The sequence below is a fragment of the Fukomys damarensis genome, unplaced genomic scaffold (genome assembly GCF_012274545.1).
Source record: "Fukomys damarensis isolate Sample0158 unplaced genomic scaffold, DMR_v1.0_HiC HiC_scaffold_11, whole genome shotgun sequence".
Lineage (NCBI taxonomy): Eukaryota > Metazoa > Chordata > Mammalia > Rodentia > Bathyergidae > Fukomys > Fukomys damarensis.
In genome coordinates this window covers 8,270,671-8,296,730 of record NW_022900923.1, presented here as the reverse complement: position 1 = coordinate 8,296,730, position 26,060 = coordinate 8,270,671, and the positions used below count along the sequence as shown (strand labels likewise).

At 46.4% G+C, this 26,060-nt stretch overlaps 1 protein-coding gene across 2 annotated transcripts in view; it reads left to right on the top strand.

Annotated features, from left to right (window-relative positions):
• Atf3 (activating transcription factor 3) overlaps window positions 1-26,060 on the top strand; it is a 49,403-nt gene that overhangs the window by 11,667 nt on the left and 11,676 nt on the right. Inside the window, exon 1 of one of the 2 annotated variants that reach the window (XM_010642560.3) lies at window positions 25,322-25,393. The exons of the other annotated variant lie outside the window; for it this stretch is intronic. The gene's annotated coding sequence lies outside the window, so the exon portion shown is untranslated. Of the gene's footprint in view, window positions 1-25,321; window positions 25,394-26,060 lie in introns of those variants that run through there. 2 annotated transcript variants of the gene reach the window in all.

The window sequence follows — 26,060 nt, the reverse complement described above, 5'->3', positions numbered from 1 at the left end:
ATATATTTTCCATTATCTCAAAAGAACAAGGTCCTAGGTTCGTTCCCTTGTACCAAAAAAAAAGTTATCATTATAATTTCTGCTCTCCATCAAATGTACTTGGTTTTTGTTTTTTGTTTTGTTTTGTTTTTGGTACCAGGGATTGAACTCGGGCTCTTGTGCTTACAAGGATGGTGGTGGCACCACTGAGCTAAATCCCCTGTATTTGTTCTAAACTCTGTGTTAGGCAAGTCTATAGTAAGTTAAAACCTTGTCCTGATGGATAACTTTGTCATCTGCCTTTCTGAACATTTGATTTCTCTGTGTAACTTGGAACTTGGGTTTGCAACTCACTTTACGTGGAAATCCTAACTGTTTTGGTTTTCTCTCTCTTCCCCGCTCTGCTCACCCCTCCATTCTAGTGTAGCAGCAGCAGTGGCCCCCAGCCCAGCTCCCCAGGGTTTCCAATGCATAGGGACTGGAAAGCTTCTGGAGTTTACTGTGCAGTTTTGTTTATTCCCAGTTCCATCTTTCATGTCTTTAGTTGTGCTGTGGTGGCTGCCTTGATTTCCTGAATTGATTCAAAACATGTGAGGGCTGGAGATTTAGCTCAGTGGCACTGCACCTGCCTCACAAGCACAAGGTCCTGAGTTTGATCCCCGGTACTAAAAACAAAACAAAACAAAAACAAAAACAAAAAAGCTAGTGATTGTTTCACACTTACAGTATTCTAATCTTTTGTAAAAGCTTTGACATTGTCTAGAATTGTCAAGACAATAATAATAGATTTTAAAGTGCCACAGTGCCCTTTTTGGGGAGGGCTGGGAAAACAAAACTTTCCACTTGAGTGTAATGTAAATTTTCACAGGGACGTGGAATGTTATTGTATGCTGGGTGACACAGCACTGCAACCTGGGCTGACTGTTTGCTCCCCACAGTGGCTCCCTAGAAAAATCCATTTTGAGGAGATATCTAAAAATATTTTATCACTGCCCTGAAAATCTGCATGAGCCTGGAGGCATTGTGTGTGTGTGTGTTCCTGGGGATTAAACTTGGGGTGCTCTACCACTGAGCTACATTCTCAAAATTTTTAAATTTATATATTTATTTTTAATCTTGCTAAATTATAAATCAGGACTTGAATTTGCAATCCTCCTGCCTCAGCCTCCCAAGGGCTGGGATTATAGGCATGCACTGCTGTGCCTTGCTCCCATGGCATTTCTTATGGGTTTCTTAAGCATTTTCTGTTGCAATTAGTGTCGCTGTTTTGCCAGTGGGAGTGCACTTTATTGAATTAATCAGTGCAGAAGTTATCTGTGACCCTCTAGACATTGGCACCACCAAAAATTACACTTTCTCTGGAAAGGCTATGTGCGGAAGGCTTGGTAGCCATTGGGGGCAGCAGAACTTTTAGGAGGGGGGGCCTAGGGGAAGATTAGAAGTAAACAGCAGAAACAAAACGTGGCCTAGACTATAAAAATGTAAACCACAGAAATTAAAAGCAGAGCACAACTGCTCAAAGGCAAGCTTAATTTATACATATGAAATATCTTACACACAAGCAAGCGATGAAACCTTGGCAGTGATTTGATATTTGAAAATATAGTTTTATTGCTTCCTAGAAGTTGGAAATAAGAACTCAGCGCTAATGAAATGTTACCTAGAGTCCTTTATCAACCACTTAACCCTTCACCCCGGGGGTCACTTGGGCGCTTCTCATGTCTTCTATTGAATACATTTGATAAAATTGTCTTTTTCATATTTCCTATCGTAGTATCTTATAGAAACAAAAAAATACGCAACTTTGGGTCATCATGTAGTTAAATAATTGGACTTGTAAGTGATTAATGTGTGTAATAGAACAACTTATTTAAAAACACCTCAGAGGCCGGGGATGGAGCTCAGGGGCACTGCACCTGCCTTGCAAGCACAAAATCTTGAATTCGATTCCTGGTACAAAAAAAAAACAAACAAAAAACACATCAGTTTCTGAGAAAAACTGGAGCTTCTGAAATATATGAGAGGGACCTTAAGCCAATAAACTATCTCCCTTCTCCCAGATTTAGCAAATAAAAACATAGTGTCCATTTAAATGTGAATAAAACAGAGAATTTTTGCTATATACCACATATAGATCCTTACACTAAAATAATCGCTGTTAGTCTGAAACTCACGTTTACCTGGGCATCCTGCTCCCTGGCAACTCTTTCCACCTGCAGCATTAACCTTCATTTTGAGTTATCCATAGGGGGGAGTCTGGCCACCCTGTACCCCAGACCCCATAAATTCTGACTCAGGGAGCTCATATTCTGCATGCTTACTTACACACGATGAGGCTTATAAAGGAACCGGGGCTGGGCTGTAGCTCAGTAGTACAACGCTTGTCCAACATGCATGGGGCTCTGAGTTCCGTCCCAGCACCACCAAAACAAACAAACACGAAATCGTCACCACCAACAACGAAACAAAATGAAAGAGAGACGGAGAGACTAACAGCTCTCACTCTCACAGTCATTAGTTCTGGTGCTGGAGGAAAGGCGCTCATCGTGAGAGCCACCTTCTGCCGCGTTACACGCGAGCCCGGGAAACGACCCGCCTGAGAGAAGGCTCGAGAAGAACGAGGCACCCGGGGTGCTGAGCCTCCTTCTGAAACATGTGAGCAGCCAAAACCCTGGTCTCTGTCTGGCACAGAGGGTGAGGAGCAATTTTTAACCCTTGAGTCTAAGTGGTTTCAGGCAGGTATTCAGGTATCGCATGAGATCGGAGCCTGAAACTCGGGAATGAATGAGTGAACATCAATTTGCCATCTCGCACGATATCCCTGTCCAGAACCACCTTGGAGAATGTGCCAAAAAACTTAATTTGGCGAGATTTGAAAATTTCCACGACAAGGTCCTTGGCAATCCCGACAAGAGTTGCAATCCACTTGCAGGTGGATTTTGCAGAAGTTGGGGCACTGCTGCCTTGGAGGTGGCTCGCATGACGCATACCACAGTCTCCAGCCTGGACCTCTCGTGAGCAACCCACTTGTTTAGAAGCCCATAGGCTGGGCTCAGGGGAGCGGCCACTGGCCAAGGGACAGATGTGACTGACGGGGAACCACTGCCGGGCATGAACGCCCAGCAGAGGGCCGGAAATGGGGAACAAACTGCAGCCTTTCCCCTGTAGAGTCACTTGCAACTTCGATGAGAGCAATGCGCTGCTCCTTGATACACACAGGCCAGTATCCTCTCTTTCCTCCCAGGTCCCTTGAGAATAACACCAAAGGGATAAAATAATGTGTTAATTTATAAGCAGGATGGTCAGGGGGGCAGCTAACAGCAGCTACAAGAGGCCCGCAGAATCCCGGAAGATGGAAAGTGTGGGGCGGGACATGCAGTGAAAGTAGCAAAGCAGAGTCCAGGCAAGGGCGCAGACCCAGCAGGGCTCCCTAGGGGGCAGCTCCCGAGGGGGCAGCGTGAATCTCTTTACTTCCTTTATCTTTTATGTGGGAGGGTGGAAGCCAGGAAATGCTAAGTCTGAATCCGGAGGGATGACTGAGCTGCCTTCCTCCACCACCCCTTAACCAGACGGCTACTTCTCCTGCCTGAAAAAGCTGCTTTTTAAAATATTTTTATCTTTTTTAGCAGTGAGCTACATCCTCTTCTTACATTTTTAAAATTTTGAGACAGGATCAGGCTAAATTGCTAAATCGCCTAGGCTGGCTTGAGTTTGCCATTCTTCTGCCTCGGCCTTGCAGAGTGCTGGGGTTATAGGCAGGCACCCCCATGCCCGAAAGAGAAATGAAACCTGAGAGTCTCGGGACTTGAAGAACCTAGATTTGGATGAAAATCAGGGGGTGAAATGACACTGCGTGCTCTGAACTTTGGGACACTCGGAGCCCTACTCACAGACAGCACCTAGGCATGTCTGATACCAGCAGCCCCCACCAGAGGCACGTTAAAAAGCAGTTGGCTAAAAGCAAAGATTTGGGGTTGCCAAAAATCAGGGCCTGCTGATGACCGGTTACTGCAGTGACATACCCGAGGCCACCGGCTTTATAAAGGGAAAGGAGGGGTTGGGGAGGGTAGGAGCTGCTGGTGTGGCCTCTGGTGAGACAGTAGATGGAGGCACGACAAGGCAGAACATGTGCTGCAATAAAACCACATCATCCGAACCCCAGCACAGGGGGTGTGGCAGGCACCAAGCTTCCAAACCCCTTGTGAGGGCCTGAGCTCTAAGGGCCTTTCCCGTCGTCTTCCCATACCCTGCATACCACGCCCTTTGGAGAACTCTTCCAACTTGGCCGACTTCCCCAACCCTCTGGGGTCGCCTGAGGTGCTGAGACTTCCCCTTACCGAACAGCCTGGGTCCTCTTTCGGTCCTCACGCTCATGTGTCAAATGAGACCAGCAGTGGCCACCTAGAGGGTGGATGAGAGGGACATTTACTCTTTAACTTTATTTTTAACCAATGTCAAAGCAATATATGTACAGTTTTGCAAATCAAACAATCCTACAAGGCTCATAAGGAAAAAACCAAGGCTTTCAGTTCTAGAGGCTCCACCCGGCCTCGCATGGCCTTGAGGTGATTGCTTTTCATTCTTTTAGCTTTCCTGCTCCTTGTTTAGGAGCAGTTTGCTTATACAGACAATTTCCTGATTTTTTTTTCCATTTAGTACTCCGTCCATTGATATTTTGGGTTCTGCTGTCTTTCTTTTTCCCTCCCTCAAATTCTGAATATGATCTTATACTTTAGTTGCCTTCATATTGAGGCAATAACTTGCTTTTCAAAAATATAAGTAATAGATTGGTATGAAATTTTTCTGTGACCGCTGATATATTTGTATATTTTGTGGGGTTTGCACTTTTTATTGGCTATACGAATTAATGGATTTCATTCTGGCAAGTTTGCACAATGCCCATAACATTTGATATGGGGGTATAAAAACATCGTGTTTATATTTTTAGAAAGAATATTGTTGTCCCAATATGAAGCTGACTGAAACATAGCATAATTCTGAGCATCTGAGGCCATAACTGTCCGCTTTTGCTGGGCACGTCCTCCTTCAAGTGGCAGGAGAGCAGTGGCTTTGGCTAATTAGAGAAGCAAAAGTAACCTGAGGATTAGTCCTGGCCATCGCAGTAATCCAAACTTACAGGCATCGTAATGCGAACCCTATTCGTGTTCGCTGAAAATCAATCTGTTCACAAGCAGGAAAGATTTGATTATGCTGAAGGAGCTGATTATAAATATTTTCATTCCCAATGCAAAATTAAAGGGACAAACAGTGGATAATGGGCACAGGAGAGCGACAGGAAGAAGGGACAGTGCTAACATCCTCAACTCACAGAGTAGGGAGCCCAAAGGTTCTCGGTGGGTAGAAGAAGAAAATAGAAGATTAAGTATAACATCCACATGTAAAGAGAGAACTAGCAGAAGAACTAAGTTACAAATCACACAGGAAGGAGAGAGCTAAATCCTATCTCATTGAGTCCATGAAGAAGGTCCTAAGAGGACCAAGACATTTTTTTCAAAAACTCACATGAACCTATTCATTCGAGTTAAGAAGTTCATTGTCTCAATAATTTTTTTAAAAGGCAGCAGCCTCTGGACAGTGGCATGAGATTCGCACATTTCCCAGCCGCTCTTCTAAGTGGTAACATGAGCTTAATGGGTCTCTTGGCGAAAGTCCTATGAAGGCAGTGTGGGCTGTGGCCACATTAGAGCACCAGGCAGTGAGCTCTCACTGCTCTTACAGCTAAGTGTACCAATACTAACCCATGAGGAGGGACTGTGGAAGTGAGAAATATCCCTTGATCGTGGGCCTGGTCTCTTGCACCAAGCCTTCCTTTCAGTGGGGAGTTTTCTCTGGCCCTAGGCACATCTGCAGGGCTGGGTTTAAAGGAGAATTGGAGATTCAGGGTGAAACCTGTGGCTTTGGAGCCCGCACAGCCAGATGTCCCCAGGGTGCACATGGTTAATAAGTCTCCCCGATCATCTCTTCTCCTGGTCAGACTTCTCAGGGTGAGAGGAAGAGGGGCAGTGTCCATCTTTGGGAGGAGTCTCGCCCTTGGTAGACTCTCAGTTTGCTGCAAGAGTAAAACTGTACAAAGCCACTCGTGGTCTTAGCCCAGCCACCCCCATCTTCCCTTCTGTGTCTTTTAGGGACAGGTTCTCCTCTGCCTTTCTGCAGAGAATTGTTCTCTTTTGTGCTTCCCGCTTTCACACATTCTGGTTTCCCACCTGGAGCTCTTTTCCCTGCCTCCTTCAGGGCTGCCTTCAAGGCCTATCTTCTTTTTGAATTGAATTTAATTGTATTTATTAGTGTGTGCTTGAAGTACATGAAGTTTACGTTCATGGTGGTGAGCAGCTAAATGTACACAACACATCTGGATTCTTTTTATTCTCCTTCCTCCACCACCCACCTCCCTCTGCCTCTAGATTCCCTTTCCCCATTGTCATCATTAGTATTATTTTTAGTTCACGTTTATGCCATATGTTACAATGTATTTGGTGCATGTCTATGACAAACGTTAAACCTTTTTATGTCCACTTCCCCTCCTCCCCTCTCCCTACTCTTGGTCTCTTGGACCCCTTCCCATTTGCAAAAAAAATCTGTCGCTCTGTTTCCTTTCGTCACCCTTTTATTTTACTCTTTATTTGTGCTTTGCCTTACTCAAGCAAGAGGAACCATATCATATTTTTTTTTTATTGAGTTTATTGGTACATTTAGGGATACAGTACAGTTACATTTATTGTTGGGATCATGTACCTTTACATGGCAAGTCTTGATTCTCATTTTTTTCCCCTTACCTCTGCCCTCCCTTCACCCCCTCCTCCCCTCCCCATCTACAAACACTTTATTTTCATCTTTTCATTCTCTCACATTTTTTTCTTTTCCCTTTTTGTTCTTCCCCTACGTATCACACCTTCCCTACATCTTTAGCTCCTTTCCTCCCATTTCTAAATGTCAGTAATCTTATTAGAATCTTATGCATTGTTGCAGAATATTCACACCAGGGAAACTATTTGGTATTTACACATGTGGGACTTATTTATTTCACTTAGGAGTATATCTTCAATATGTATCCATTTTCCTATGAATGAATCTATTCTCTCGCTCTTTATGGCTGAGTAATATTCCATTTTATAGAAAAACCACAACTTCTTTATCCAGTTTCCAACGGATGGGCAAATAGGTTGTTTCCAAGATTTAGCTATTACAAACTGTGCCGCTATAAACATGGGTGCACATACTTCTCTGTGATATGATTCTTTTAGTTCTCTTGGAAAGATACCCAACAGAGGGATGGCTGGGTCAAATGGAACCTCCAGTCCAAGCTCTTTGAGGTATCTCCATATTGATTTCCATAGTGGTTGCACTAGTCTGCACTCCCACCAACAATGGAGGAGGGTTCCTTTCTCCCCACAACCCCGCCAACATTTGTTATTGTGTGATTTCTTGATAGCAGCCATTCTTTGTGGGGTGAGGTGGAATCTCAGTGTTGTTTTCATCTGCATCTCTCGAATGACCAGTGATGTGGAACATTTTTTCATATATTTTCTTGCTGCTTTCACTTCTTTGTATGAGAAATGTCTGTTCATTTCGGATGCCCATTTTTGGATCGGGTCTTTATATTTGGGGGGACTGATTGTTTTGAGTTCTTTATATATCCTTGATAATAGTCCTTTGTCTGAGGTACAGCTGGTAAAAATTTTTTCCCACATTGTAGATTGTCTCTTAGTTCTGCTAATGGTTTCTTTTGAAGTACAGAAGCTTTTTAGTAAGATGAGATCCCAGTTGTTGATTCTTTCTGCTAGTTCCCGTGCTACTGAGGATTTGTTCATAAAGTCTTTTCCTATACCAATGTCTTCCAGAGTTCTGCCTAACTTACTTTCCAGCAAGTTTAATGTTTCTGTTTTAATATTTAGATCTTTAATCCATTTGGATTTTAATTTAGTGCATGGCGAAAGATAAGGGTCTAATTTTAATCTGTGACAGGTTGATATCCAGTTTTTCCAACACCATTTATTAAAGAGGCTATCTTTCCTCCACTGAGGATGGTGAGCTCCTTTGTCGAAGATGAGGTAGCTGAGTACATCTGCATTTGTTTTTGTGTCTTCCAGTCTGTTCCATTGATCCTCAGGCCTATTTCTTTGCCAGTACCATGCTGATTTTATCACAGTGGCTTTGTAGTATAGTTTCAAATTGGGAATTGTTACACCTGGTGCCATGTGACTGTTGCCTATAATGGCTTTTGCTATTCTAGGTCTCTTGTGGTTCCAAATGAATTTTTGGATTCTTTTTTCTAGTTCTGTGAAATATAGTGTTGGAATTTCAATTGGCATTGCATTGAATGTATATAGCAGTTTCGGTAGTATGGCCATTTTCACTATGTTGATTCTTCCTACCCAGGAGCAGGGGATATCTTTCCATTTTTTTATATCCTCTTCGATTTCTTTTTTCAGAGTGCTGTAGTTTTCAGTGTAGAGATCTTTTGTTTCTTTTGTTAGATTGATTCCTAGATACTTCATTTTTTTGGATGCTATTGTAAAAGGAATTTTTTCCCTTATTTCTCTTTCTGTCTGTCTGTTATTTGTGTATAGAAAGGCTATTGATTTTTGGGTATTCACCTTGTATCCAGATACTTTACTGAATCTGTCAATTAAGTCTAGAAGTTTTTTGGTGGAGTTTTTTGGATCTTCAATGTAGAGTATCATATCATCAGCAAATAATGATAGTTTAACTTCTTCCTTTCCTATCTTTATTGCTTTAATTTCTTTCTCTTGTCTAATTGCTGTGGCTAATGTTTCCAGAACTATATTGAAGAGAAGTGGCGATAGTGGGCATCCTTGTCTTGTTCCTGATTTTAACATGAAGGTTTTCAGTTTTTGGCCATTCAATATGATGTTGGCTGATGGTTTTTCATAAATAGCCTTTATTAAATTGAGGTATAGACCATCTATTCCAATTTTTTGCAGGGTTTTTATCATGAATGGGTGTTGAATTTTATCAAATGCTTTTTCTGCATCTATTGAGAGGATCATATGGTTTTTGTCCTTGACTTTGTTAATATAATGTATTACATTCACTGACTTTCGTATGTTGAACCACCCTTGCATCTCTGGAATAAATCCGACTTGGTCATGATGGATGATCTTCTTAATAATCCTCTGTATTCTGTTTGCTAGTATCTTATTAAGGATTTTTGCATCTATATTCATTAAGGAGATTGGTCTGTAGTTCTCCTTTTTGGTTGTATCTTTCTCTGGTTTGGGAATCAGAGTGATACTTGCTTCCAGGAATGAATTTGGAAGTATAGCTTCTCTTTCAATTTCATTGAAAAGTTTGAAGAGTAATGGTAGTAGTTCTTCTCTAAATGTCTTGTAAAATTCAGCAGTGAATCCATCAGGGCCTGGGCTTTTCTTTGTTGGTAAGTTTTTAATTACATTTTCAATTTCACTGATTGTGATTGGGGTGTTTAAAATGTTTTTATCTTCTTCGTTCAACTTTGGTAATTCATAAGTATCTAGAAATCTGTCCATTTCTTCTGTGTTTTCCATTTTATTAGAGTACAGGTTCTCAAAGTAGGTGTTCATGATCCTCTGGATTTCTTTCGGATCTGTTGTGACTTCGCCTTTTTCATTCCTAATTGCATGGATCTGAGCCTTTTCTTTCCTTTTTTTGATAAGATTAGCTAAGGGTTTGTCAATTTTATTTATTCTTTCAAAAAACCAGCTCTTTGTTTCATTTATTTTTTGTATCGTTTTCTTAATTTCAATTGCATTGATTTCTGCTCGGATCTTTATAATTTCCTCTCTTGTTCGAGCTTTGGGTTTTTCTTGCTCTTGTTTTTCTAGGAGTCTAAGTTTCATCGTTAAGTTGTTTATTTGAGCCCGCTCTGTTTTCCTAGTGTGGGCATTCAATGTTATGAATTTTCCACGTAGAACTGCTTTCATTGTGTCCCAAAGATTCCTGTATGTTGTATTGGCATTCTCATTTATTTGTAAAAACTGTCTAATTTCTTCTTTAATTTCCTCTGTAATCCATTGATTGTTTAGGAGAGTGTTGTTCAGTTTCCATGTGCTTGTGAAGTTTCTATAGTTTCTTGTGCTATTGATGTCTAGTTTGATTGCACTATGATCTGATAATAAACAGGGGATGACTTCAATTTTTTTGCATTTATTTAGACCTGTTTTGTGAGCCAGTATGTGGTCTATTTTGGAGAATGATCCATGTGCAGCCGAAAAGAATGTATATTCTGGTTTTTGGGGGTGGAATACTCTATAAACATCTATTAAGTCCATGTGTTCCAAAGCTTGGAACCATATCATATTTAAGCTTGTGTTCTGGTTTATTTCACTTAACATTGTTTCCCATTATGTTTTTCTATAAATGTCTCGAATTCACCCTTCTTTAGAGCAGAATAGTACTCCACTGTGCATCGCACCGCGTTTTCTTTATCCATTCATCTGTTGATGGACACGTAGGCTAATTCCGGGATTTAGCTATTATGAATTGTGCTGCTATAAACATTGGCATGCATGGACCACTGTAGTAAGATGTCTTTAGTTCTTCTGGGAAGATACCTAGAAGGGAAATAGCTGCGTCAAACGGAATTCCTGCTTTCAGTTTTTGAGGAATCTCCACACTGTTTCCCCAGCAGCTGTTCTACTCTACACTCCCATAGACCATGCGGAAAGGTTCCTTTTTCACCACAGACTCGACAGCAGTTGCCGTTGGTTTCTTAATCATAGCCATTCTTCTGGTATAGGGTGAGAGCTCAGTGTTGTTTTAAATTGCATTTCTCTAACAGTCAGAGATAATGAACATTTTTCTCATATCTTCTTTGAAAGAAGTGTTAGGCCCTGCAGTCTCCTGAGGCTCCTTAGATGGGCGGCTACCTGTACCCACCTGCTGCTCGACAGGTTCCTTACCTACATTCAGCAATTGCCTTGTATCAGGTAAAAAAAATCTGCAGTGATATGTTGGTTTATTATGCCCATGGGAAAAATAGCCCAGAAGCTCATCGAACTGGTTGGGAAGGCACAGTGTCTGTTCCAGCAAAGGCAGAGGCCAGGATGGGCTTTAGAGAAAATGCTCACTCTGTAGACACCAGCGGGCTGCAGGTTGCCATGAATGAGCACAGGTCTCTGTCCCTGCCTTCCCAATCAGCTGTGTCTGCAGACAGATCTCACCATCTCCATTTATCCTCAATCGCAAGGCATTTCATAATCATTTCAAACATCTTTATTATAAAAAATTTCAAATATGCAATACAGATCTTCATCTCTCTACAACCCAACTTCAACAGTTACTAACATTTTGCCACTAAAGCTACAGATTGTGGACCAAGGTTGATGACGTCACCCACATACCCTTGTTACTATTGGGTCAGTATTACTTAAGTGACTATACTTGTAGTCCTATTGGTTGACTACAGTTTTTACCCATGTTGTACCCACCCCTTGTGACTTTGCTCTATAAAACTTCCTTTAGAAGTGGGCTCATTGGCAGCCCATTAAGGACTCTTCATATCTCTCAGGACCTATTTCTAGTCCACATTCCTGTTGTAACTTTTTCCTACTCTTGGCCTTTGTTGTTCCTTCAAATTCATTCTTCAACTTCAGGGAACACAAACTTGGCACATCGGCCATCTAATAGGTTTGGGAGTTACATTTACACATCCATGTCAAAGTCACAGGAATTTCAGGTTATGTCTCTCTTCATAAGGACTTTTTAAAAATGTGTTATGGTACATTAAAAAAAATTACTGCTTTAGCCACTTGAAGTGTTCAGTTCAGTGGCCTGAAGCACCTTCCCGGTGTCATGCAGTCATTACCACCATCTTCCCCAGGTCATTTGCCCCACAACATCTTAAGCTGAAACTGCTGGTTAACACTAACTCCCACCCCCCCTCAGCCCAATCTCTACAACCCACTATCTCTGAAGGTGACCACTCCCAATGCCTCATATAAGTGACAACATATAATATTTGTCCTTTTGTGTCTCTTTTGTTTCTGTTCACATATCTTCAAGGATCAGCCATGTTATATGTAGCATGTCAGAATTTCATTTCTTTCTTAAGACCTAGAAACGCTTTTAAAATAATCATTACAAGAGGGAGGGTAGGGGAAGGGGATGTGAAAAGAATTGAGATGTTTTATGTACACGTACCAACTCCTCACAATGAATGTAACCATTGTGAACTGCAGATGTGTAGTAATAAAAATAAAAATTTGAAGGAAAAAACCCCAGTAGCATTTCATTCACCAGTTTCTTCATGTTTCCAAGATTGTCTGTTTAAATATCATCTTACAATTAGTTTGATGGACTCAGGATCCAAACAAGGTCCACACACTGTATTTGGATTATAAATCTCTTTTAATATATGACAATTCCTCCTCCTTTTTAAATGTTGTTTATTTGTTGGAAAAGAGGGGTGATTTGTCTTGTGGAATTTCTCCTATTTTGGCAGTGGCTGATTGCATCTTCACAGCATTGTTTAGCCATGTCTTCTATCCCTGAATATCAATAGATTCAGGGACTTGAGTTAGATTGGGGTTCAATTCCTCTGGGAGTGGGGCAAGGGCTGTGGGCTTCAGGTTACATCTCAGCAAGAGCCCATGGTGTCCTTGGGGACATTAAGATTGTCCAGGGGTTTGGTTGCTAGCTGCCTGATCCATCCATTGATAATATGGGCATTTAAAAATAAGTGTTCTTAAGCTCTGTGGGTATGAGTACGTGTATTTACATCACCATGCTCAGTCCTGGGCTGTCTTCTCTGTGTTCAAAAGTCCCCAAAGGTGGCTCCACCTTCAGTGCTCAGCAGCCCCTCCTGGAATCCTCAAGCTCTCAGATTTCACCGGAGACAGTGCTTGACTTCCCATTCGCCCTTAAGCTGCACAAGTGGGTGCTTGTGCCCACGCGGATGCACCCACGCCACCTGAAGGGAGTCTTGGCCCCCGCCTGGCTGGCCTGTCCCAGAGTCTGCCTGAAGTTGGACCCCGCTGCCTGTAGTTTGGGGCTCAGGGACACCGAAGTACCGCTGGCCAGCAGACCCCACAAAGAGGACGTGAGCAATGACGCATCCCAGGCTGCCTGCTCTGTGGGTTTGATACAAGACTGGCGGGGACTAGAATAGACTTTCTTGTCACTTCATAGCCTCGGTTCACTATTTTCCTTTTAAAATTAAATATTCGGAGAATATTAACAAAACCAAAACATGCAAGCAAAAAATAAAGACAATTTCCCCAGGTTCAGAGCTGGCACTGTGCTTTTTTCGCCCCCTTCTGAGTCAGCAGAGGAATGCAGGTTCCAATTTTAAAAGTCCGTCTGCTTGTCTTTCCTCTTTCATCCTGGTCTTTTATGTTCATTTTAAATATTCTCCTTTAAATTTTTATTTTTATTCATACATCGTCTGCAGCACATAATATATTTTTCATGAGGAGCTGGTACGAGTACACAACGCATCTTATTCTCCTACCTCCCCGCCTGCACTTCTTGGTCCCCGTCCCGTCCCGTCTGTCTCCCGGTTTCCTGTTTCACCCTCCTGGGGGGTCTGGGAGCAAAGAGGGAGAAGACACCGCAGGGAGCCCGGGGCAGAAGCGTCTCAGGTGAACGTGGCAGCCCGCAGAGGAGAGGTGAAATCTGTACATAGAAACGGAGCCACCATCCAAAAGAAACAACATGTGAGCCACAAGAGCGAGCTGCATCTCTAGCACTTCATGTCCCTATGATGGCCACAGAATGAAAGTGGACCGGTGAAGCTCGTTTCAGCAGCGGAGCTGACCTGACCTCCATACGAGTGAAGGATCATTTCGACACGTGCTCGTGTCGGTCGCTTCCAACTCATGTCCTAGGGCTGCTGTGCTGGTTTACACCTTTCGTTGGGACCAAGGCCTCCAAATCGGTGTGCGCTTTGCGCTGCCCGCGGATCTTGGCTCGGCTCAGCCACAGTCCACAGGCTCCAGGTCCCGAGGCCGTGTGTTGCTGGTGGCTGTGGCCTTAGGCAGTGTGGCTGTGGCTGACCCCGCTGGAGCGGCTCCGACTTCATCTCCATTTCCAAGCGGTACTGTGGGCCTGGCTCTGCCTGCCGCTGACCCCAGTGGAGCTGCTGGGGGTGTGGGGAGCGGTACTGAGCCCTCCAGGCCCCAGCTTGGGGAAGAATAAAGTGTGGTGCCACTGAGAGCAGAACTGACCGCCCGGAGGTCACAGACATCTCCACTCTGCAGACCAGGAAAAGTCGGTGTCAAGGGGATGAGGTATCGTTCACTATTCCAATTCTCCTGTTATTCTAAAAGGATACTTTCGTGATACCCCAGCCCTGGAGATGGTAAGGTGAACAAACCAGTCTGCAGACCTCTAGAGAGCTCCGGAACGGGGGACACACAATTGCCAGGCTTTCACGGGGAAAATATGGGGAACCCTTATGTGAACTGGGTAGGTAGTTGGTGAACAGCTAAGGAACCACAACATCCACACAGGACAGTGGGGCACAGCAAAGATTCGACAGGACAGTGGGGCACAGCAAAGATTCGACCTGTGCAGTCTGTCCTTCAAAGGCCCAATGCTTGGCTTCATCCTCTGCAGTCCCAGCCTGAAATCTTAATAATTTCGGAACAAGGGACTCCACGTTTTCATTTTGTTATGGAACAGCCAGTGACACAGTTCATGCTGGATGTGTCTCACATTACCTTACCTAAACAAGGAAGTGACTTTGGGAGTGGACTTCAAAGAATAAAATAAAAGTAGCCTTTTTCCAAATGGAGAAGTTTGGGTAGTTGGGAAGAGAAGAAAGAGGAATTCTAGGCAGAGAGAGAACAAGCATGGGTAAAATCGCAGGATGTCACTCTGTGAGGCTGAGGCAGGAGAATCACAAGTTCTAGCCCAGCCTGGACAACTTAGTGACTCCGCAAGATTCTATCTCAAGATTAAAAAATAAAAAGGCCTGGGAATGGAGCTCATTGTGAGCACACACACAAACACACACACAGCATGATGTGAGGGTGGAGGTCAGTGGCAGAGATCTTGACTGGCACATCTGAGGCCTTGGGTTCAATTCCTAGTGCCCAAAACAGGTGGAGGGTTGGGAAGAGACAGATGGAAAAAGCTCAGAGAAACAGGAGCAGCCAGTGCCTCTGATGTCTGGGGCAGAAAGTGCCTTTGGGTGTGGCTGAGCGAAACAACAGAAGCAAGTCCAGTGCATTCCAACACTAGAAACAGAGGGCTGCAGACCCTGAAGCCTCCCTTGCTCCAAAAGACCATCAGGAAGTAGCTCCTCCCCTTCCTCCTCCCCCACTCTCCCAGGACACGCAGGCTGACTCTCAGCAGTGTAACACTGGTGTCTCCTGATCCTTATCACCGTGTTAGCGAGGCTAGCATTCCACCTCTGTGATTTCACCATCCGAAGAGTTATGAATCATGGAGATGTTTCTAAGAAGGTGTTTTCCCATTGTTTACTTTAGAACAATAACAGTGTGCTTTAATTACCAAGCTGACGTTTCCAACCCTAAATAGAGCAGAGCCTCAATTGTGTGGGAGTTCATTGCTTTGGAGATGAGGAAGAAACACAGTGACGCTGGTGGAACATTTGTTTCATTTTCATTTTGCGTTTCCTCTGGGTCCTGCATGCCCGGGCAGGTGGTGAGCCAGGCAGAAGAGTGCTGTGGGAAGTTCGAGCCAAGACTTCCAGTGTCAGAGGAAAGCACAGGTCCTCCCTCACTCGGCATTTCCCTTTCCAAGGAGAAAAAAGAACCGGCTCAGGACTATCAGCTAGCAACAGTCAAGTTTTGGCCTCCGATTCTTTAAAGCAATGCAACACTCACCAGGCACGGCAACGCACACCTGTCATTCCAGCACTCTGGGAGGCTGAGGCAAGAGGACTGCGAGTTTCAGCTTAGCTTCTGCAACTCAGCAAGATCTTGTCTCAAAGAAAACATAAAAAAGGTGCTGGGGATGTAGCGCACTAGGAAGGCCATGGGTTCATTTCCCAGGAAGTGGGCTGGCAATGCTGATGGGATAACACTGCTTCTTCTGCACTGAGGACCTGGGAGTCTCCTCTGCAAACTTCTTTTAATTCAATTAATCATAAAAGGTGGGCCCAGGATTTAGCTCAGTGGCACTGCACCTGCCTTGCAAGCGTAAGGTCCTGAGTTCTACCCCTGGTACCAAAATGAAAAACAGACAAACAAATGAAACCCATAAAAGATTATCTGCTAAGTGCCAAGTTGGTCGACCTCATTCTTTCTTGCATTCCCAGCACCCTGAACAATGCCTGACTCAGAGCAGGCACTCAGTCTGTAGTCTACGAACAGGTGGATGAGTTTATTCCTGCCGGCAACCCCATGGAGCCACAGCAACTTTTCAGATCAGGAGACAGACTCAGTGCTGGAAGCTGAGCGAGAGCCTGTCCATCCGGGCATGTCTAACATGGAAGAGACCACAGGGAGGGCCTCTGCAGGGACTAACTTAAGTAGCCAGCTAGACATGTCTTCAGAACCTTTGTTCAATGAGGAATGACAAGAGAAAAGGGCCTTAAACTGGAGGTGGTGTGCAACCTGTAATCCCAGCACTCGGGGAGGCTGAGGCTCCTGCCTCAGTTTGACAGTTTGAGCCCAGACATAGCAACTTAGCAACCTAATGAGACCCTGTCTCAAATAACAGGTATATGAACAAATAAATAAATAAAGTAATTGATTAAAGAGCTGGGGATGTAGCTCAGTGTGAAGACCCCGTGCTCAATACCCAGTAATACAAAAACAAACCGAATAATGGGTCCCCTTAGAGTGTAGCACCATCACGATGATGAAGGCAATTACAGCATAGAATACTGTGTATACAGTATATACCGTACAGTATAGAATTTCAGAATCTGTACTAATAGAAGATCCCAGTTACCGAATTCGTAGTGTCAGGTAGTCAGTTATTTTCATTCTCTGTCTGTCTCTGTCTCTCACATCACACATGAACCAGGCAAAAGTAAGTGCGGCTCCATTTTCGATGTCCCAGGCCACTCAGGTGGGCAGAGCCTGGCCCCCTGCTGCTGATGACCAGGAGGAGCCTGGCCTACGGCTCCCAGGATCCACCGGTGCAGACCACGCTTTGCACGTCAGCGCTGGGTCCAGTCCACGCACCTCAGCTCCTCCATGTGGATGCGGGTGCTGGCGTTGCCCTCTGGGTGGCCGATGTTAATCACTGCTAGGTTTTGCAGGGCAAAAGCTGAGTTTAGTGAGGATTAATTAGTCATCCCATTTCCCATCTTAGAAACAATTTTACTCTCTCCTGCATCCCCGCTCAGTCCCTGGCACATGGTAGCTGTTCTGTAAGTGCTTGGTTTGTGTAATCAAACCAGGATTTTGTTTGGATGGAATCTGAGTCCTTCCTTTCTCTGGATAACAAGGGCTGAAAAACATCAGCAAATATTCCTGTGGAAAGGCCCAGGATTATGTTAGTTTTTACCTCCATTATAATATGAAACTTAGGCTTTCATCTTTTAAAATCTACATGTCCCCATGGGAGAATCATTGGAAAATTCAATCATGTACCAGTGGAGGAGGGAAAAAAAATCACCCATCTGTATTTCCACAGTAAGAACTAAGCATTTACAATACTTATGCCAACTTCTCAACATTTTCACGTTTTGTTTATGTTTACTGAGTTGTACTCATACATATCTTGCTTTTTTAAAAAACTCACATTATCCTGACAGCATTCTCTTTGTTGGAAAGTCTTTGTAAAAACCCTTTAAATAGTGGCATAGCTTTGGAAAACAGACTCCGTGTCTCTCAGACTCTTCTTCATCTACTGGTGTAGTTTGTCCATTCTCAGGTATGTCAGGCCGAGGTCCACGGCTCCTCTGGCTCCTTGGTGACCACTCCTTCATGAGGAAGCTGTTGGGCGGTCAACATTGAGCCAAAGGCCCAAGGGAAACTACACAGTGCAGCCAGAGTAGATTGAAACAGCAAATTTTCAATAACCCAGGGGCTACATTGAGCCACGGGGCCTGGCCTGGCTCCCCGTTCTCCTTCTTTCCTCCATCTCACAAGCCCCAGCTCGCTGATTCCCAGCACCCATCCCCTTCTTTGACATCACTGCTGGGAGCTGTTTGTCCCCAAATGAGACCATTTGTCTTCTCCCACCCCAGTCCCGCTCTGCGCTCTGAACCCTGGAGGCAGTGTCCCAACCCCCAGCTGGTGCCTAGATCCAAATGCGCATGCCCGGATCACCCCTCCTGTTCATCTGGGCAGCCCTGCCTCAGTTCACCCCCAAGGCTGCGAGGACCTGGTCAGCATGGTGGTAAGGTGGGGACTCCCCGCTAACAAGTGACAGAAGCTGAGAATTAATGGAGTCCTGAATTTTAAGATGAAAAGATCTAAAAAAAAAATCCATTTCAATTTCTGTACACATAATAACATTTTGTGGGTAATTTTTATTTCAAAGGAACACGTGAGCATGAAGCTACCACACACACACACACACACATACACACGCACACACACATACACACGCACACACACACGCGCACACACACTCCTGCCTTTCCATCCCTTGCCTGCCCTGTGGGCAACTCCCATCCAGTGCACCTCCACCCTGGGCCAGCACCGTTCCCAGAACGTCTGAGCATGTGCACCTGCACTGAAAGACCCTGAGGCCCGCTTTGTCCCTGAGGGTGCAGTCCAAATGGGTGATCCAAGCCTTCAACTCCTGTCACAGACTGTTCCTCCTGCTATGTCCCCAGCAAGGCGTCTCCGTCCTCCCTCATCCACCATACTTTCAAGGGGCCACACTTCCGTTCCTTTCGGGTAGAGTTGCTGTGGGTGAGCCTGGACCTGTGTGAAGAGCTGGGCATGAGCCCCACAGCATTGAGCGGGGCCCAGCCTCGGTCGTGCAGGCACACATGGCCTCTGCAGATGCCTCTCTGTGCCTGGGATGATTTCCCTCCTCCCTGCCTAGAAAATGCTCAGCCGGACAGCAGTAGGAGGGTCGTCTCGTCCATCCGCCCTTGCTGCCTGTCCACCTCAGCCCCCACTCCATCAGGCCGTCACCATCTGCGGTCCAGTCTATCTCCCCACGAGCTGCAACCACTTGAAAGTCACGGTGCCTCACTGTGTGCCTGCAGCTCCTGACACAGCACATAGTGGGTGCTCATTACAATGCCTACTAACACATGCCCACCGCCTACTATGCACTGGAAGGACACTGTTCCATGTGTGTTCATTTTCCACCTAAAGATTTTAAACTCCTCAGGGTCAAGGAGTACTCCTGTCGCCCTTGTCACCCCAAGGTGCTGAAGGACACTGCTGAGCACAGTGTCTGGCAACAGGACCCAATCCGAATGAGTGACAGGTACAAACTCCCTGGAGTGACTCACTCCGTCCTCAGCCACTCCGGTTTCAAGTTGGGTTCATCATCAGATGACTTCAGTTCATTGTATTTTGGGAAACAGAATAAAATCTAAAAAGCCCTACTCAGTTTACTCAGTCAATAGCATGGCTTATGTTTGTGGTCCAAGCAAATTAGGGAATAATGGCAAACTTGGCAGGGAAGATGGTGTTGCAGAAGGCACGGGGATCTGGGATTTGTCAAGTCTTGTGGGACTTTAGGAGTAAGAATTTTGGGCAAGGTCAACTCCAGAAGCATCCATTTCTTCAGAGAGATTTGGGTAAGGTAGGGGTGCCCAGGCCAAGAAAAATACACAGAGGTGTAGCCCTCTAAAATATGCAGGACAGGTTGGAGTAGTATGAATTCGGAAGTAAATCAGACCTATGTTTTAGTCAAGTACCTTCTGAGCTTTGGTTTCCTCATCTGTGAAACCGAGAAAAGAATACCTCCTCTACAGGGTTAAGGATGAAATAAAATACTGGATTTTAAAAAAAGTGCTAATCACTGTGCTTGGCATGTAGTATGTGCTCAGTAAATAGTAATTAGTAAATACGACCTGGCTACATGTGGATTTTTTAAAAAGTTTTGTTTTCTAATCAGTCAGCCTGGGAGATGCAACTTTCCACAGAGGTCCAGCCATGTGGAACACCTCAGGGCTTCTGGGATTGCTAGCTTTAAGAGTATGGCAGGAAGGGGGGATAACTTTTAGTGAATGTCTTGGGCAGGAACCTTGAGGCTGCATTGTTCTTCAGTTCGCAGTAGCACCTTGTACGACTGATTTTAATTTCCTCCTTTTGCAGGACAAACTGAGGTTTCAGGACCCACTCAAACTCCACTGGGAGGTGGCAGGGTGGGGGGTCTGGACTCATTCTGAGTGAGGTCCTTTTGTCGCGCGGGGAGCCTGACCTGTGGTGGTCCCGAGCATGGCACACGCAGCATCGCTGGCTGAGGGTGCCCGGAGATACCTCAGCCCCTCTTCTTCCGGTCAGGTCTGTTCACCCGGCCCCAGGCTCAGCAAATGAAGCATTTCCTCCAGAGAGGGCAGAAGGTGGGAGAGTTGCCAATCCTGAAAAGTGGACAGCCACCTTCCCTCTCCCAGCTGTTTCCTCTGTCCTCAACTGAGGGTGGCGAACCGCACCGGAGCACCCCAAGTTCTCCCGTGAGCACCTGCCAGGCATCAGCACTCAGGCTTGGCAGCCCGACCGCCTGGGCTTGCTCCTTGCTCTGCTCCTCCCTAGCTATGCGACTTTCAGCAACTTATTTGCCCTCTGCGCCTCATCCTTAACAAAGGAATGTTAGCAGGATTTACCTGCAAGGGTTGTTGCCAGGGTATGAGGCATTAACTCTCTGTAAAGGGGTTAGCGCATAGCCTGCAGCGCAGTTGGCACTATGTAATAGCTGTTGCTATTATCTTACACTTAAAGGAGGGAGACAAATAACTCATCCCCTCTGGGCCCCAGGAGTCTAATTTTCAGGGGTCCATCCCAAGCCCAGAGTGTACCTGATGTCTTCTCTTTCCTTAGAAATTCCATCCCGACTTACCACACTCCTCACTGGTTAGTATGGCAGAGTATTTTAAACACTTCCCACTGGAGACAGATGCTCCAGATGGATGCCTTGGCCCCGGGGTACAGTAGTGTGGCCACGTGTCTGCTCGTGAAGGAAGGACCTGGATGGCTCCTTCCGACTCCCTCATCTTGGTAGTTCTGAAAATCGGTACCACCAGGCTTCTGCAGCCACTTGGACCCAGGCTGAAGTGGCTGCCAACCCAGCAGCCACCAGCCTGGCTCAGAGATGCCAGGCTGAGTCGCAGCCTGAGCGTGGTGAGCTTTTGCCTGAAGGCAGAGGCGGAAGCCTGGGCAGGAGGTTCTAACACGACACCACTCATCGGTGCTGCGGTGCTGAGGGCTGGACCTTCTGTTCCCGGGGGATAAACAGAAGAGCAAGGGGAGGAAAGGAGAAGGGGGAGGAATTCCTGACATGCTCCATGGGGGGACAGTGCCTGCGGGATTTATTTATTGTTGGAATGTTGAAAAAGGAAGATGCGAATAAAGTCACTGTCCCTGGTGTCCTCCTGGTCTGTGTGGGAACTCAAGGGCCCCACCTCCAACTCCATTTAAACCACCCAAGCAGTGCCTTTCTCCCATAACAAAGATTTAAACATGCAGAGCTCTCTAACATATTTTCAAGAAGAAAAAATGACGGAAACTAACAGTACGTACTCTTACAAGCAGTGAGCCAAAAGCAAACTTCAAAGTTGCATGCAATCTAAAATCAGAACCATATTTTAAAATCATATACATAGGACAAAAGACTGGAGGGAAACATCAAAATGCTAATTGCATTGACATTATGAATAATTTTTTTCTCTTGCTTTTCCCAATTTTCAAAATGGCAAAAAAAAAAAAAATCATAAGAAAAGTTCCCTCAAAAGAATTTTTCTATAAACTGAGTTTATCGGTACTTTTTAGGTACACAGTACAGTTACATTCATCATTGGGATCTTGTACTTTTACCTGACAGGTCTCGATTCTTCCTCGAAAGGATTTTTAAACAAGCAGAAGACTCTCTTCGACATTTGCAAATCCCTTTCACATTTGTTATCTCATCTGATTCTTGAAGCAACCCTTTAGGGGGATTGATGTTACACAATTCCATTCTGTTACGCACAAAACTACCGACAATATGTTTAGGGCCTGTCCTGTCAATCCTCGGGCCAGAGGTCCACCTGTGGGTGGTTCATGGTCTGCAGAGTCCTTGCCAAAGCCCTGGCTTCTGGCATGTCACCTCAGATTCCCAGGGCTCCAGGATCTACTCCCTGGTGGGAATAGCTGCTACCCGGATGTGGCCTTGGGGGACCAGGGGGTGTCTATGGCTGTTGATGATAGACAACATGAGATGTCCCCAAAGACGCAGTCCTTACCTGGGGTTACTCTGCCATCTCCTCCCTTACAAGACACCAAGTCCATGTGGGTAGAAATTCTTGGACTTGCTGAGAGAAAGGGAGGGAGAGAGAGGACAGGTTGTGTTTGAGAATCAAGTCTAACAGCATTTCTTGTCTCGTTTTTTGGAGAAGAGCGGCTTCAGAAACAGGTCTGTCCTTGCACCATTCCAAGTCTCTCCTCCAACACTTTGTCTCTCCTTGACTCTCAGAAGTCACCAGAGCTCCCAAAAGGGTCTCTCAAGCCCTGAGAGCGAGAGCGTCGCCCCAAGACCCTCATGTCAGAAAAGGTGAGAGAGTTAGAAAGAAGGTGTGCTTTGCTACAGAAAGCCTAAGCCAGAACCAGACCAGAACTCAGACCTGCTGTCCTAGGCATGGGGGGCTTTGCGAGGCCATCCTCCCAGAATAGTGGGGTTGCTGTGAGCAAAGGGCAGGACCACCATCACTGTCTTCCCTTGGGGCCTCATGCCTACTCCCTGGTGACTGTCACTCCTTTTATTTCTTGACTTCTCCTATAACTGCCTACCACTGATGAGGGGGACAGAGTCAGCCCTGGAGGAGATTTTGGGACACCCCCGGAAGCCCTCCCTTATTCGTAATTAACACCACTGCTGTGGACTTACTGCGTGCCCCACCCTAAGGAGTCCCACGTGCGAGGTGCCATGATCAGTGCCACGCTTTAGCTGAGGCCACTGAAGCCCCACAGTGTCATGACTTCACCTAAGGGGCAGCTGCTGAGCGCTGAGCCAGAACCAAAGCCCTTCCACACTTTGTGCCCACTGTGGATGCTTTTTTGGAGACTCTTAAGTTAGTAGTCCCCACATTCCAACAGACTTTGTAGAAAACATGGACTTTGAATAGTAGGAGAGGGAAGAAATCCACCTCACCCTCTTCGGAGGTGGAAGAATGGTTTGAGCCAGGCGGACAGGGTTGCTGGTACCCGGGTATTTCCCTGGTTGATTTGAACTCGGGTTTAACTCGTGTTTCTAGAGCTCTGTGAGCATCGACAGCCTAGGATTTGGGACAATGGGGCAACGGGGGAGGCGAATGTGAGAAAGGACTGCACTGAACTAGGAAACTGCTAAAATCTTGAATATCTTGTGAAATTTCTTTTCTTACTTTTTTCCTTTTGGCTCTTCACAATGTTTTTATGTTTGGATTCGGTTGCCACGAGTGGACTGATTTTAGCTGCCTAGTTCCTTCCCTCCCCTTTGGATTTCTTTCCTTCCTTCTGCACATGCCACTGCACGAAGGCTCCAGTTCTTATCTCAGCAAAACATTCCGAGGCTGGTCTGGCGGTGGATTCCCCAAGCGGTTCTCCAGTGTAAAACCTCAGCCTAGACAAGGCTCTGTTTAACCTGCCTCCTAGAATAACCGGAACCAGCTCTTCCTCCTGAGGCGGGAGAGGCACTCTTGCCTTTGTGCAGAGAAGTGTCTGTGCTGTAGAGCGCTTTTCTGGCCCCTTTTCCTCAACTGACAGTGTGCCCGCGGGGTGTCAGTGGCATTGTCAGGACACCCAGGACGTCTTCCCAAGGCATGGACGTGGGGGCCCTTCCTCTCTGTGTCTCTCTAGTTCACAGGCGTTCTGCGGCTCTCCTGGGGGCTTGGGGAGGGCGGCTGGAGTAGGTCTTGTTTTCCTCGGGTGTTTCTTTCAGGTCGGGGGTGAGCACACTTCGTCCTCAAGATTCTTAGGGCTTCCAGGGTTTCAACGGGTAATCAGGCACAGAATGCTAAACTCAGACTTCTCTAAGCAAACAGCCAGCATTTCGATCCGGGTGCCACGTGTGGAATCAAAACTAAGAATTATTAGAACGAAACAAGAGTAATAAGAACTGGAAATAAGAAGCTGGTAAAAATGAGCCAACCACGTGCCGTGGGCTTCTGTCTCCAGTACCTCTCTCTGACTTGGGTTTGTGGAGCTGATGTTGCTGTTTGTTTACCCAACGCCCTAAAGCGAATTATCCCAGAGGGTCAGGATCAAAACTCCACAGATCTGACATGAGTGTATTCATGGAATCACAGCTTATCCCATAAAACTGGTGAAAGATTTCTGCAGACTGCTCACGGGGGTACTGAAAATCTTCTCGGCTACTTTATCATGGTGCTGTTTATTCCACATGACTTTCACTGAAATGTAAAACTCTCCCCTCCGAGCTCCTTGGCATTCTGGGGCTGTGCAGACTCGCCCGGGATTTACCTGCCCGCCCCGCGGCCCCAGGGCGGGGCATAGAGGTGTCGGGCCGAATGTGGGCGTGGGACACGGAGGTGGGACCAGGACAGCCGTTACCAGGGCGACAAGCAAAGCAAAACACACTTCCCACGCTTCCCGCTTCCCGCACATCGCCGCTGGAAATCAAAGCTAGATCAGGGCAGGATCTCTGGGGATCTCTGGGTGGAACCACCCCAGGGTTCCCCGGCTGCCCCGTGGCGGTGAGACGCCAGGGCCTCCCCCTGGATCTTCTGGGTCCTGAGGCTGTAGAGGAAGTGGGGGCGGGGAACGCCAGACGCGGCTCCGACCTGGGGGCCTGGAACCCCGGTGCGGAGAACTTGATTTTACTACCAGCTCACAGAATGGGTGTCTGTCTAAAGAGACGCTGATTCCCAGGGTGTGTGTGTGTGTGTTTCGGATGCCAGGTGAGACACGGGTCCGAGACACCTCTAGTTCCCACCCAAACTAACAAACTATGACCTTTGATCCTCTCCCTTCAAGTGGCAGGTAGAAGCAGGTGTCTCCGCCCTTGGCCCTGCTCTACAGCACGCGGGCGCGGGCAGGTGCGAAAGTCCCCGGGCCACATGCCTCCTTATCCAAACGTCCGTGGGCTGTTGGAAAGGACCCTGATTCTACCGTTTTTAGAGCACAGTTGAAACCAAGGAATCTGAACCAGAAAAAAACCAAACCAAAACAAAACAAAACCCTGTAAAGTTTCAAACCCAGTTCCACTGAGGCCTCAGTGGGAAACTTAGAACCCGCCTTTTCCCTCCCCCGAGTTTGAGGGCACGGGGAATTTCAGCCGAGGGGCTCCGTCCTGGCTGGGATCCGTGCATATCCATCCAGTCCGGGTGGTCGTCTGGTCCCAGTCAATCCTCTCGGGGTGCAGAAGGACGAAGGTGAGTTTTCCGTAAACCTTGCCGGAGAACCGGGAGACCCCTACCCTTGTTGCTGCCAGTGGAGACCAAAGCACTTTTTCCTACACTTGAGCCCCTTCCTAGCCCCGCCTGGTCGCCTCCTGATTTCTCCAGGCCTCTCCTTTCCACGTTTTTGTTGCTTTCTATGAAAATCTCATCAATTTCAAGTGCTTGGTGTTTGTTTTGAAACACAAAAACAATCACAGGCAGCCGGACACGGTTCCCGGCCGCGGGTTCCCAGCTTGAACGCTGGGCGAGTGCGCTGCGCTCTGCGCTCTGCGACCGCACTGTCTGGCCAGCTCCCGGGGGGGGAAAGGTGTGGATTCTCGGCAGGACGATTTGGGGCACCTCGCGCCCGCCCTAGAGACTAATGCTTCGACCCCTGCCTAACCCGGGGCTGGAGAAAGAGGTGGCTGGTGCGTGCGGGGTAGGGGTCGGGGGACGTTTTCCTGAAGCGCCAGAAAATGACCACGCATTTTGGAGAAAGGTCGTGCCCACTTCCCAGCCTCACCTAGTCTGGGTCGCGGCCAGGACCCGGCCCCCCCACCTAGCGGAGGGAGAGATGCCAGGGCGGTGGAGTCATGCCGCTGGCTTGGGCACCATTGGCTCATGCCTGGAACACGCAGCGGCCAGTACGCACGTCTGGCGG